Source organism: Fukomys damarensis, unplaced genomic scaffold, assembly GCF_012274545.1.
Source record: "Fukomys damarensis isolate Sample0158 unplaced genomic scaffold, DMR_v1.0_HiC HiC_scaffold_24, whole genome shotgun sequence".
In the NCBI taxonomy this organism is placed as follows: Eukaryota; Metazoa; Chordata; class Mammalia; order Rodentia; family Bathyergidae; genus Fukomys; species Fukomys damarensis.
Genome location: NW_022900936.1, coordinates 14,497,760 through 14,510,183, shown reverse-complemented (window position 1 = coordinate 14,510,183; position 12,424 = coordinate 14,497,760). Strand labels below are relative to the sequence as shown.

Below are 12,424 nucleotides of genomic sequence, written 5' to 3'. Positions count from 1 at the left end.
TTATGGCCAACTTAGATCAGGGCTTTAGCTGGCCCAACCATCTTTATCTGAAACAGAATAGCACTGCAAACTAATAGACCAGTGAATTTTGAAATGAGGAATTTTGCATTTAATTCATTTGGGCCAAAGTGCTTTTCAATAGAAGTATAAATCAAGTAAAAAGAAGTTGGCTCCTCAGATAAAGGAATCGCTATGCAAGTTAACAATTGCTTCATGGAAGGTTAATTTTTAAATTCAAAATAAGATGGAGTTTGAACTTTGGAGGAACAGAATATACACTTTTGGAATCCAAATTTTAGGAAAAAGAAAACTGTGACTGGGACCATTCTTTCATGAGGACAAGACGGTACTGAAAGTGAAAAAGAAGAGAGAATAAATTGTATGAAGATAAATTTTAGCAGAGTGGAATATAAAAAGCCTTCAATTGTGTATCTTTGCAGCCCCTTCGCCTTTAACAAAACTGTACATTGACCTGCTTACTCTGTACCTATCTTGCCATTCTCTGCCAAAATACCAGAACTTTCCCCCTCAAGGGCATTTGCCTAGGATGTTCTGAGAGAAGTGTTATGGAGTGGAAAGGAAACATGAAATCATGCACTACTGGACTCATATCTGAAAACATAGCTGCCAGCTAACTATGCAAACTTGAGGGTTTTTTGTTTTTTTCCTGCAGTACTGGGGATCGAACCCAGGGACTTTACACTGAGCTACATCCTCAGCCCCTTTTTATTATTTATTTTGAGAAAAGTAAGTCACTAAGTTGCCCCAGCTGGGTTTCAACTCTTGATTCTTCTGCCTCAGTCTCCCATACTGCCGGGATTACGTTTATGTCACTACACTTATCAAACTTGAGCTTTTTTTCTTTATGATCATCAATTTTGAGATTGACAAAATGCAGATACAGTATGCACCCGAATAATGGTTACATGGGTCAAGGCAAAGTTTGTGAAATAGCTGTCACAATACTTTAAGAACTGTAGAGCAAGTTCAGCCAAGGAGAATTTCTCAAACCCCCACCCCCAATTCAGCTCTGGGTGACCCCACTTAGGCTTCACAGTCCAGATGCATTGTCACTGCCCCCATGGGGTCCTTGGCAACACCTCTAGGAAAAGTTTAATTTCCCCGGGCTGTCACTCGCTCACATGCACAGTATGGCCTTACCGTGAGTACATGTTTTGTCTACTCCATGGGGACTTGGGACTTTATTGATTCCTTGTGTCTGGTACCCGCATGGTGACAGTCTAGGGATTTTTGTTTTTCAATAAAGTCATCCATAAACATGCCATCTATAAAAATTAGTATGTGCTGCTTGAAGGAGTTGAAATGTGGATTACTCAGAATTTGGAAATGTTTTGGTCTGTGTTGTAGAGGCCATCTCTCTCTCTCTCTTTCTCTCTCTCATCAGATTCTCCCTTGGCCAGCCTTCACCTTTCTTTGATTTATGAACATCCCCTGTCCTTCTCTATAACCTTGCCTCTCAAGTTCTCTTCCGTGTTTCTTTTTGTAAAGCTATGCCTGATTAGTGGAATATGACCGATGGAAGCTATAAAATATACTGGTAATGTGTAAACCAACACATCTAAGGGACCATAGCAATTGCAAACAATGGGAAAACTTCTACTGGAGAAGTTTACTTTTAGAAATGCATTTTCTCCTTGGTTAAGTGTTGCATTAAGAAAAACATTAAACTATGAACACTTTCAATCTACATACTTCCAAACTGCTAAATTTCTAGAGATAATTACCATAATATAGCTAGTGCTTTCTGAATATTTACTATGTACACTATCAAGCTGAGTTTTTAATGTCATGTCCTCTCTCTCTCTCTTTGAGTTTATTGGTACATTTTAGGTATACAGTACAGTTACATTCATCATTGGGATCTTGTACCTTTACATGACAGGTCTTGGTTCTCATTTTTTCCCCTTCTCCCTGCCCTCCCTTCACCCCCTCCACCTTTCCCTATTTACAAAACTTTGTTTCCATTTTCTCTTTTTTTTCTTTTCCCTTATTTCCTTTCCCCTACCCTTCCCACTTCCCCTACACCTTTAGCCTTTTTCTTCCTATTTCACATTGTCAATTATACCATTTGGATCCTATTTACACTTTTAGTTTTTCACACTAGAGAAACTATTCGGTATTTACACATGTGTAACTCATTAAAAATATGGAACACTTCACGAATTTGGGCGTCATCCTTACGCAGGGGCCTTGCTAATCTTCTCTATATCGTTCCAATTTTAGTATATGTGCTGCCGAAGTGAGCATTACTGCGTCATTTCTTGATTGTCACTATGGCAAACTTTTGAAAGAAATATTACCATTATGTCAATTTCATGTCAGGAAGCCCAGTGATCATTAGACTGGCTCTAACTTTATCATCCTGGTGTAAGCATTCTGTGCAACTGAGACATGGGCTTGTATATTGTCAGAATTAGACATTGTCATATTTTTATTAACTTTTCTAGCATTTTAGTGCATCAAGAATTTATGCTAAGACTTTTCTAGTCAACAAGGTAAACTTGGTTATTCGATTGTCTTTGTAATAAGACTCATAAGGGGGAAGCCAAACAACTACATTTATAAAAATCAGAACCAGAGACAGATACAGAAGAAGTTTGGAGATAGGTGACCCTTGCTATAGGAACTGAAAAAAAGAGGAACTTGGGAATCTAGAGAGTTACAGAAGGTAGTACAACTTCCAATAGATAAAATATTCAAGAATAAACTGAGGCCATCCTACTAGTCTTATCTATTACTTTACCAGAGCTGCAGGGATTTAAACCTACAGACAGCCTTTGATTGTTGCATTTATGCTACTGAATTTGATGTAATAAACAGAAAACTCATCACATCACAGGAAGCCTTTTCAAGTTGCTTATATTACAGGATTATTTTAACAAAACAAAGAATACTCCAGAATGCAACCATTTGACCTTTGTGAATCAAATATCCTTGCTCATGCGCACACACTCACCATGACACATTTTTTTTCTTAAGGGTAAAGGCAAAGGCTCTTAGGTAGAGTCTACTAATGTCTTCATCTGTTCAGGCTGCTATAACAAAATGCAATAATCCAGGTGCCTTACAAACAACACATTCAAATCTTACGGATCTGGAGACTGTAAGAATGAATCTTCCTGGTGCCAGTAGGTTCTGGTGAGGATGCAATTTCTGGTGAAAAGAAAAAGGCATAGCTTTGGGGCCTCTTATATAAAGCACTCATCTTATCCATGAAGGTTCTCTCTCCCTGACCTAATCACCTCTCCTCCGCCATTCCCCATTACCATCACCTTGGGTGTTAGGCTCTCGGTGTACTAATTTTGGAAGAACACAAACTAGTCTCTGGAGTGACTTGGATCCCTTTTTGCAATGTATTAAATGTCATTGCTTTCTTCTTGGTAGCATTCTAGGCCATTGATGCAGGTGAGACACAGTAAGAAATCTCCCATGAAAACAAACTCCAAAAATAGACCTTTCAGAGGGAGGAGAAGAGAGAAAAGCAATTGCCATGGGGGGATTTGATATTAGAGTTCTTATTCTAAGTTTCTGTGACTGGTTCTTCTAGCAATTATACTGTTCAAGCCCTAGACAAAATTGTCCATGTGCAAATAATAAAAGAATGTATTGTCTCCAGAGGTGATAACGCATGTAGTGGTTCTATTGGTTTACCAAACTGGTGGTAAGCTTTACATTTACGTAAATCATACATCCTTAATATACTGATGCTGATAAATTTAATGATGCTTATTAGTGCTATGCCCAGAACTCAACTTTGATTCCTAATTCATATATCAAAACATTCTACAATTTTGTGATGAGGCAATAAGATATAAAAATATCTTTGAGATCAGGTAGTCCTAGACTGAAGTATAGTCTCTGATCTATATGAGATGCAACAAGATAATTAGCTTGTTTGTACCTTATTTTCCACTCATTTAAATTAAGACTACCAAGGTTTTCTCCAAAGTATTATTTGGAAAATTAAAGGAATATGCTATAAAGAACATGATACACACAGTAAGTAAATAATAAAAATTGTTAATAATATTAAAATAGAGAAAATAAAAACTCAAGAAGAGTTGAAATAATTGACAAAGCAAAAGGAATTCCAAAGCAGAAATGGTCAGCAGGCTGGATTTTTGCATCTAACTCTGGAAAGAAGCAAGTAATGCATCTATGAATAAGAAGGATTCTGCCCTGTCATTTTTGCCTCCTTTTTTTTGTAAAGGGGTTGTTTTTCTTTTGTAATAGAGTTTACAGCTAGAATTTTGAATGCCAAAGTTCTACTTATTAAGAAAAATGTTTTCAATGCTAATTTCTAGTATTTTTCCACTGGACTATTGATAATGGAATTTGTATTTACAGAGAAATACATTTTTTATAAAAAGAAAAAAAAAGAAGAAAGCCTCATGCCAAGAAGCTGAAAATTAGGTGTGCACAGAGCTCCTACACAGGTAGCAGCAGAGAGCAGTGACATGAACAGACAGGCAGAGCACATTATCCTTCTCCACTCTTTTGGTTCAGGTTTTACTTCTTAATACATGCAATTATGGGAAAGCCGGTGCTTCTGGTTAAGATGCTGCAGTCACTATGATAGGTACTCTTAGCAGTTATTTAGAAACTAGTAACCAGTCATTTCAGTACATATAACTGCAAAGATAAAAATGTTTTCATGACTTCATGTAATTTTATGAGGCTCAAGGCAGTGGAATTATCAGTGATTTTACTGTCTTTTAAAATATAGTTACTGAATTGGTATCAAGGTTAGCTAAATATAAAATAAGATGGGCATTATTTTTTTCCTCATTGAGTTTCTTGGTACTTTTTAGGTATACAATACAGTTACATTCATCACTGGGCTCTTGTACCTTTATGTGACAGGACTTGGTTCTCATTTTTCCCCATACCCCTGTCCTCCCTTCACCCCCTCCTCCATTCCCTATCTATAAAAACTTTTTTTTTCCTTTTTTTCTCATAGCTTTTCTTTTCCCTTATTTCCTTTCCCCTACCTTTCCCACTTTCCCTACACCTTTAGCCCTTTTCTTCCTACTTCACATTGTCAATTATACCATTTGGATCCTATTTACACTTTCAATTTTTCACACCAGAGAAACTATTTGGTATTTACACATGTGTGACTTATTTATTTCACTTAAGAGTATGACCTCAATATGCATTCATTTTCCTATGAGTAACTCTAGTTTCTCATTCTTTATGGCTGAGGAGTATTTCATTTTATAGAAAAACCACATCTTCTTTATCCAGTCTCGAACTGATGGGCAAATGGGCTGTTTCCAAGTTTTAGCTATTACAGTGTGGGAAAAAATATTACCAGCTGCTCCTCAGCCAAAGCACTATTATCCAGATTATATAAAGAACTCAAAACAATCAGCCCCCCCCCAATATAAAGACCTGATTCAAAAATGGGCATCTGAAATGAACAGACATTTCTCAGGCAAAGAAGTAAGAACAACAAGTAAATATATGAAAAAATGTTCCACATCACTAGTCATTTGAGAGATGCAGATGAAAACAACACTGAGATTCCACCTCACTCCACAAAGAATGGCTGCTATCAAGAAATCAAATAACAACAAATGTTGGCCGGGATGTGGGGAGAAATGATCCCTTTTTTAATTGTTGGTGGGAGTGCAGACTGGTGCAACCAGTATGGAAATCAATATGGAGATACCTCAAAGAGCTGGGACTAGAGGTTCCATTTGATCCAGCCATCCTTTTGCTGGGTATCTTTCCAAACGAATTAAAAGAATCATACCACAGTGATATATGTGCACCTATGTTTATAGCAGCACAGTTTGTAATAGCTAAAAGATGGGCAGTATTAGTATGTTGTTTCCACCTTACTGGCCCTCTACCCTTGAAGATCCTGTCTGATCACAAGTACATCGGGGCCATGAAACATCCTTACATTGCTTTGATCCTACTTTTTATTATATTTATCATTATTATAATATGTGTAATGCAATATATTCTATATAATTCATACAGTAATCCTCCCTCATCCATGATTTTGCTTTCAACAGCTTCAGTTAATCACAGTAAACTGTAATCCAAAAATGTTCAATGAAATAATTCCATAAATAGACAATTCAGAAGTTTTAAATTGTGTGCTGCTCTGAGTAGTGAGATGGAATCTTACAGTCTCCTTCACCATTCTGCCTGGAATATGAATCATCCCACTGCTCAGTGTGTCCACACTGTGTACACTACCTTCTCCATAATCACTCAGTAGCCACCTCTGCTGTCAGATCGTGGCTTATGATATTGCGGTGCTTCTATTCACATTTACTTAAATATGCATAATGGTATCAGACATTTTATTAAAGTACATTGTTGTAAGTATTCTATTTCATTATTTGTTATTGTTATCAGTCTCTTATTGTGCCTAATTTCTAAATTAAATTTACCATAAGTATGTATGTGTAGGAAAAAATGACATATACCGAGAGTTTGGTACTGGCTAAAGTCTCAGGCATCAACTGGTGATATTGAAATGTACTCTCCCATGGATAAAGGGTAACTATTATCATATAATATGTACTTTATAATTCCATATTTTATAATTATACATATTATGTGTAGTATGTTTTATATAGTATTATAATTATTTTGTTACTTTTTGTATTATTGTTCTCCATCTTCATCAGTCACTTTTCTTGGCTTTGATCTGCAATAGTCCTTTCAGGTTTCAATATTTTATACACAAAAATGTATGTCCTCAGAATAAGCTAGATAAATGCATTTGTTTCGATAGAAAATGAAGTTTTATTCTCAAAGAATTGAAAAGTGCTTCATTTTGTATAAACAGAAACTCACTACAGAAAAATAACTGCAGTCACCCTAAAATATTGCAAACTTTGTAGCTCATAATAATTTTTCTTTATGCTGTGCAGTGACTGGATAATGTAGGGCCCTGTTGGGAGCTGGAATATTTGGAAATGTTTGGACAAGTCAGGGTCAGTGTGACCCTTTAAGTTTTCAATCTTTGAGGAGATTACTAGGAAGACTTTGTAAAAAACCAGGCAAGTGGCTATAAACAAAAAAGGGATTTATGAATCCAAAACTGCAACTAGACAGACTCAAGGTTGAAGGAGGTCATTTATTGTTCTGAAGATCTGCAAAAGGAGAGCATGTCAGCATTGATTTATGAAGGTTTTATTAAATAATTACAATGCCTTGCAAGTGACCATTATTGTACACTGATAGTTTTTTATTGGAAACTGATAGTTTTTAATGTAATTTCTCCATCTCACTTAAGAGTTCATGATTATTTTTCTTTAAATGAAAATTAATTACCATTACATCCAAAATGTTATTGGTGATTGATTACTCAGAAGTCTCAGTGTGTTTTCTATCACATAAAAAAATGTCATAGTCACTTTCTTTGCATGAAAATTTATTGTGAGGAAATTGTATAACATTTTAAATTGAAATAGTATGCACTAAGCCCTTATTCTGTACAGTGATCTTTCTAAGTTTTTAAATTTATTGAGAGTAAGGAATTTGTCAACTCTATTCAAGAAATAATTATGCTACCAGAATCTCTATAACAGAAAATATTCCTTTTATATCTCTTGGAAATTGTCACTCGAAATGTGAAAATTTTTTTAACTGAATGGTTTAACTGTGAATAATATGATCATAATTTCATAAATTATTATATTACAGAAGCCTATATTTTTATTTCAGAGATCTCAATAAAACGGCATGCCCACCTCAGCATTCAGAAGCTGTGAAAACTCTAAATTATTAAAACTATAAAATGTCTTTCAAAGAACAAAGATGTATACTTGGAAGAAATATTTTCTAGAGAAAAATATTTAAGGTAGCTCTTATAAAAGAAATAATTTTGAGTAGCACTTTGAAAAGCGCTTCACAGTGATTAAATTAGTCAACATATATTAAAATTATGCAATATGTTTTAAACATAATGATCCTTAAAAATTCATAAATTTTCTCTTAAGACTCCTCTTCTGTCTCTCTCGTTACTGTGAATTGACTCTGTGTGTCTGAGCTCAGCTGATTCGAAGCCAGTTAACATGTCACTCCTCAGAAGAGTGACAAAAATGAAGACTAGGAGACGATAATACCTGGATTTCTATGAAGTATTTTCACATGTATCTTTTTATCTACATTGTCATAGAGGAGAGTCTGAGATCAAGTGAAGCCAAAATACAAACCTTATCTCTCACCGTGGAAGCTTATTTTTTCTGATAGACCACAGGTATAGGTTTGCATTTTCAGCTTTTTCTGGCAGAAAGAAGAATTTGTGTCATTTTTTTCTGTTTACAAACAAAATCTATATCACCATAGTAACTTGGTGTCTATGGAGAAATAGAATTAACACGAAATATATGCATCCATCTATCTATAGACTGACAGATAGATTAATGACTAACAAAACACACTTCTGGTTGTATGTGGTGGGTCGTGGGAGTCTATATATTATTCCTAGTCCTTTCCTCTCTGGTGGTCCTCCCCTGCTCTGCTCCCCACCCACCATATGCTAAGCAGCTTTCCCCTGCCACTCCTTTCAGCCATGCTGTTTTTGCCTTCAAGCCAGTCAACCATGAGACAAATAAACCATTTCCTTATCCAAGTTGTAGGATTTGGATATTGTTCTCAGCAATGCAAAAGCTGACCAATAAGAAGAGATGAGGACAGAAAGTACATAGATGATAGAAAATAATACATTGCCTCATATGATTAAGAAGCTGAAAAGCCTGATAATTTGCCTTCTGCAAACTGTAGACTCACAAAATCCAGTGGTATAATTTGAAGGCCTAGAGTCAGAGGTCCAAAGGCAAAAGTTCACCGTCCCCGTTCCAGCAGTCAAGCAGAGAGAGAGAGAGTGCAACCTTCTCCTCCTTTTTGATCTTTCCAGGCCTTCAGTATTTTGGATGATGTCAAGATGGACTAGGTAAAGCCTTTCCAATGCTAATATCTTTTGGAAATATTCTTATGAATATCTGGGCATCTGGTGGCCCAGTCAAGTTGAGACATAAAACCATCACAGTCACTGTGAGTATTTTATTATGTTTTAAATTGAATTTAATGATAGGAACAGCTTTTAAACATATAGGTAAGTTAATTTTGACACATGTATACACCTACATAACCATAACACAGTGAAGGTAAGGCACTCTTCTCTTCCCTGGAGAGTTTCTTTTTTACCCCTCTCCTGTATTTCCCATTTCACACAACCTCAGAGAAAACCACGCTCTCAATTTCTCTCATATCATATATGGAACATATAGTATGTTCTCTTTTGTGTCTGGCTTCTTTAATCCAATGTAAGTTTCTGAAATACATCTGCTGTTCCACACATCAGTAGCTTGTTCCTTTTCTCATTCTGTGGTACCATTGTATGATCACAACATAATTTGTTAAACTGTTCACTAGTTCATGGATATTTGATTTGTCTGCATGAAGTTATTGTTTAAAAAAACCCTGTAATGAAAATTCTCATATAAACATTTTTGTGGGCATATGTTTTCAATTCATTTACACAAGTACATAGGTGAGGAATATCCCAATTTTGTGGTAAATAGGTTTGACTGTAAGACATTGATTAACTGTTCTCCAAAGTTATACCATTTTATTCCTCTTGTGCAAGTTCCAGTTGTTCCACAGCCTTGCCCACAGTACTGTCAGCCTTTTTAATTTAACTATTGTAATGGTATAAGTATTCTCCAGTTGTAGACTTTAGGAAAATATATTTTCCTGAGTACTAGTGGCATTGACGACCTTTCCATGAGCCTACTGTTGTTATATCTTGTCCCTTGTGAACTATCTCTGTCAGATTTTTTGCTATTTTAAGTTAGCTTTGTCTTTTACTACTGAGAATTGAAGATAATAAAATATTTTTTAAATCTGCAGGAGACTTCTGAAACATTACTGGAAACCTCTACAGTAGACTCCAGTCTCCTACTCAGTGTACAGTGCAGGCCTGAGGAGGAAAACAAACAAACTAAAAGACAAAACTAAAACAGAAAGCAGAGCACAGGACAACAAATGATAGCACAACTGACACAGGCACTGGCCAGTTCAAGTCACTAATTTTTATTAGTAATCAATTGGGGTAAAGGTGAACTACATGCAAGGGCAATACCATGAATGAGGATGTGCAGTCATGAGGTTTCTGTGGAAATTAACGCAAGCAAGGCTCAGAAAAGACAAGACAAAGCATTCTCAAATTAGAAGCAAAATAGGCAAAATATATGGTTATAATTACCACACTGTCCTTCAAATAAGGATTTAGTTATGGGAATGGAATTTGAGTGTGAGCTACTTCAGGCAGACCCACTTCTATAAACCAGCCAATTGTGGGGTTAACTCTTTACAGCCTATACTGCTTACAGCCTGCTTTGGACATAATCAATATTGCAATCTCCCACAAGAAAAAAATTTATTGGACACATACATTGTTCAAATTCTACTAAATTTATTGCTTTTTTCATTTTGAAAAATTGGAAATAAAATGTGTGTTAATGGGGAGGGGAGGAGGGAGTGAAGGGAGGGCAGGGACAAGGGGAAAATATGAGAACCAAGACCCGTCATGTAAAGGTACAGGATCCCAATAATGAATGTAACTGTACTGTATACCTAAAATGTACCAATAAACTCAATGAGGAAAAAAAAAATAATACCTTTGATAAGTAAAATTTTAATTTTTGTAAAGTCCATACAAAATGTTTTGATTTTATGGTTTTCTCCTTTTGTATCTTATTTTAAAAAATCATTGCTTACGTTATGATTGTGAAGATAAACTTTAATGTTTTCTTCTACAAGCTCTATATGTTTAACTTTTACTTTGGTTTGTGATTCCTCCCAAATTAATCTCTCTGATCCATTACCTCAAAATGCTGACATTTAATATCCAGCACCTTATTTACTCTTGAAAATTAAGAAATCCTGCTGCACTGCTGAACAGATAAACCCTCTTATTATAGAGTAAACTTGCTTTAGAATATGCCATGTTTAAAATAAGCAATCTTAGAACAAGAAATCAAAACATACTTAAATTACTTAAATGTAACTATTATCTTGTACAAGATAGTGAAACTACATATTTTAATAATATGCTTTTATGAATTTGTAAGTTTAAAATGACAAATTTTTAAGAGAGTTAAGAAAACACATCACAATAGAAATGAAGTGGAACCAAAAAGACATGCATGAAGAAAGTGTGGCAATTTTTATTCAAAAGTATGCATATGTGCTAGTCTGATTTCACACTAAGAGCATTAGCCCAGATCCAATTTGCCCAGTAATGTTGAAAAATGTCACCCTTGGGGATGCAAAAAGTCCCCAGTCTTGCTTTACTTCATATTCAAAGTTTGGCTGCTCATTCCACTGACTAAATTTTCTTTTAGATAGTTTAATTCCTGAGCTCTCCTTGACCTTTAAGTAGCTTAGATCATGCTTGAAAATTTCAAGTGTCATTTTGACTGACAAAGCATAAAAGAAGCAAGGCAGCAAGTTTTCTTGTACAAACAAACAGTTGCTAGATCACAATTCTGAATTTCTAAGAGATCATTAAGTAATCTGACCCTGAGCAAAAACAGATTTGCTTGCCAAAAGCAAACATCATCAGTTTTTTAATACACTTTATATGTGACTGGACTGCAATCACTTTATGCACCTCCGATGTAAATGAGCTTGGTGAGAAGTAGTATCTGTACGAAACAGGTGTACAGAAAAGGTCCTGCAAGAGAAGCAAGCTGTTTGCCTATTCTCCTCCTAGGTGAATATGAGAGAAAGACCCTGGAAAGATACTCATCTCATTTATCTTGGCCCCTTCCCATCAGGAATGGGCCCAGTGAGTTACACTTTACCACCTCAGGACAGGGAGCAGCTCTGTACAGGGCCTTGCCAGGTTTGATGGTTCAGAAAAGGAACGTCACCCAGGGGAAGGGCTAGCATGGGCAGAAAAGAGCTCTCCAGCAAATTACTTGTTGAGTCTTGTTTCACATTCCCACCCTTTTTAGCAAATGACAGCATTCCCTGCTTATGGTGTACCATCACATCTATTTTCACCCAATGCAACTGGCTTTGCTGCGACAAACCTCTAAAGAGGTAGAGAAAGTTTTTGTATGCAAAAATGGAAGTGCCTGCCCATTCCCTGTAAAACCAGTGAAAAGAAAATGTCTCTGCAATTCACCACAAACCTGGCCTTCCTCTTCTTGAAACTTTCTTTAATACAACAGACAACAATCACCCCCCAAACACTCAGTATCTGGAAACACTCACTGTCATTACCCCTCATTCTGCTATGGGCACATCCTACTCCTGGTACAATTCCTGCAATCCCTAAAAAGTAAATTAAGAAAAAATAAATAAAAACTGTGGGTCATGCTTTCTATGTTCCTTCTTCCTAATATGCCTTAATCAGGACTTA

At 35.9% G+C, this 12,424-nt stretch overlaps 1 non-coding gene across 1 annotated transcript; it reads right to left on the bottom strand.

Annotated features, from left to right (window-relative positions):
- Positions 1 to 2,161: 2,161 nt before the first annotated feature.
- LOC117283316 lies at positions 2,162 to 2,268 on the bottom strand. Its single transcript, XR_004514283.1, has one exon. It is a non-coding gene; the product is annotated as a U6 spliceosomal RNA (small nuclear RNA).
- Between the last annotated feature and the right edge of the window lie 10,156 nt (positions 2,269 to 12,424).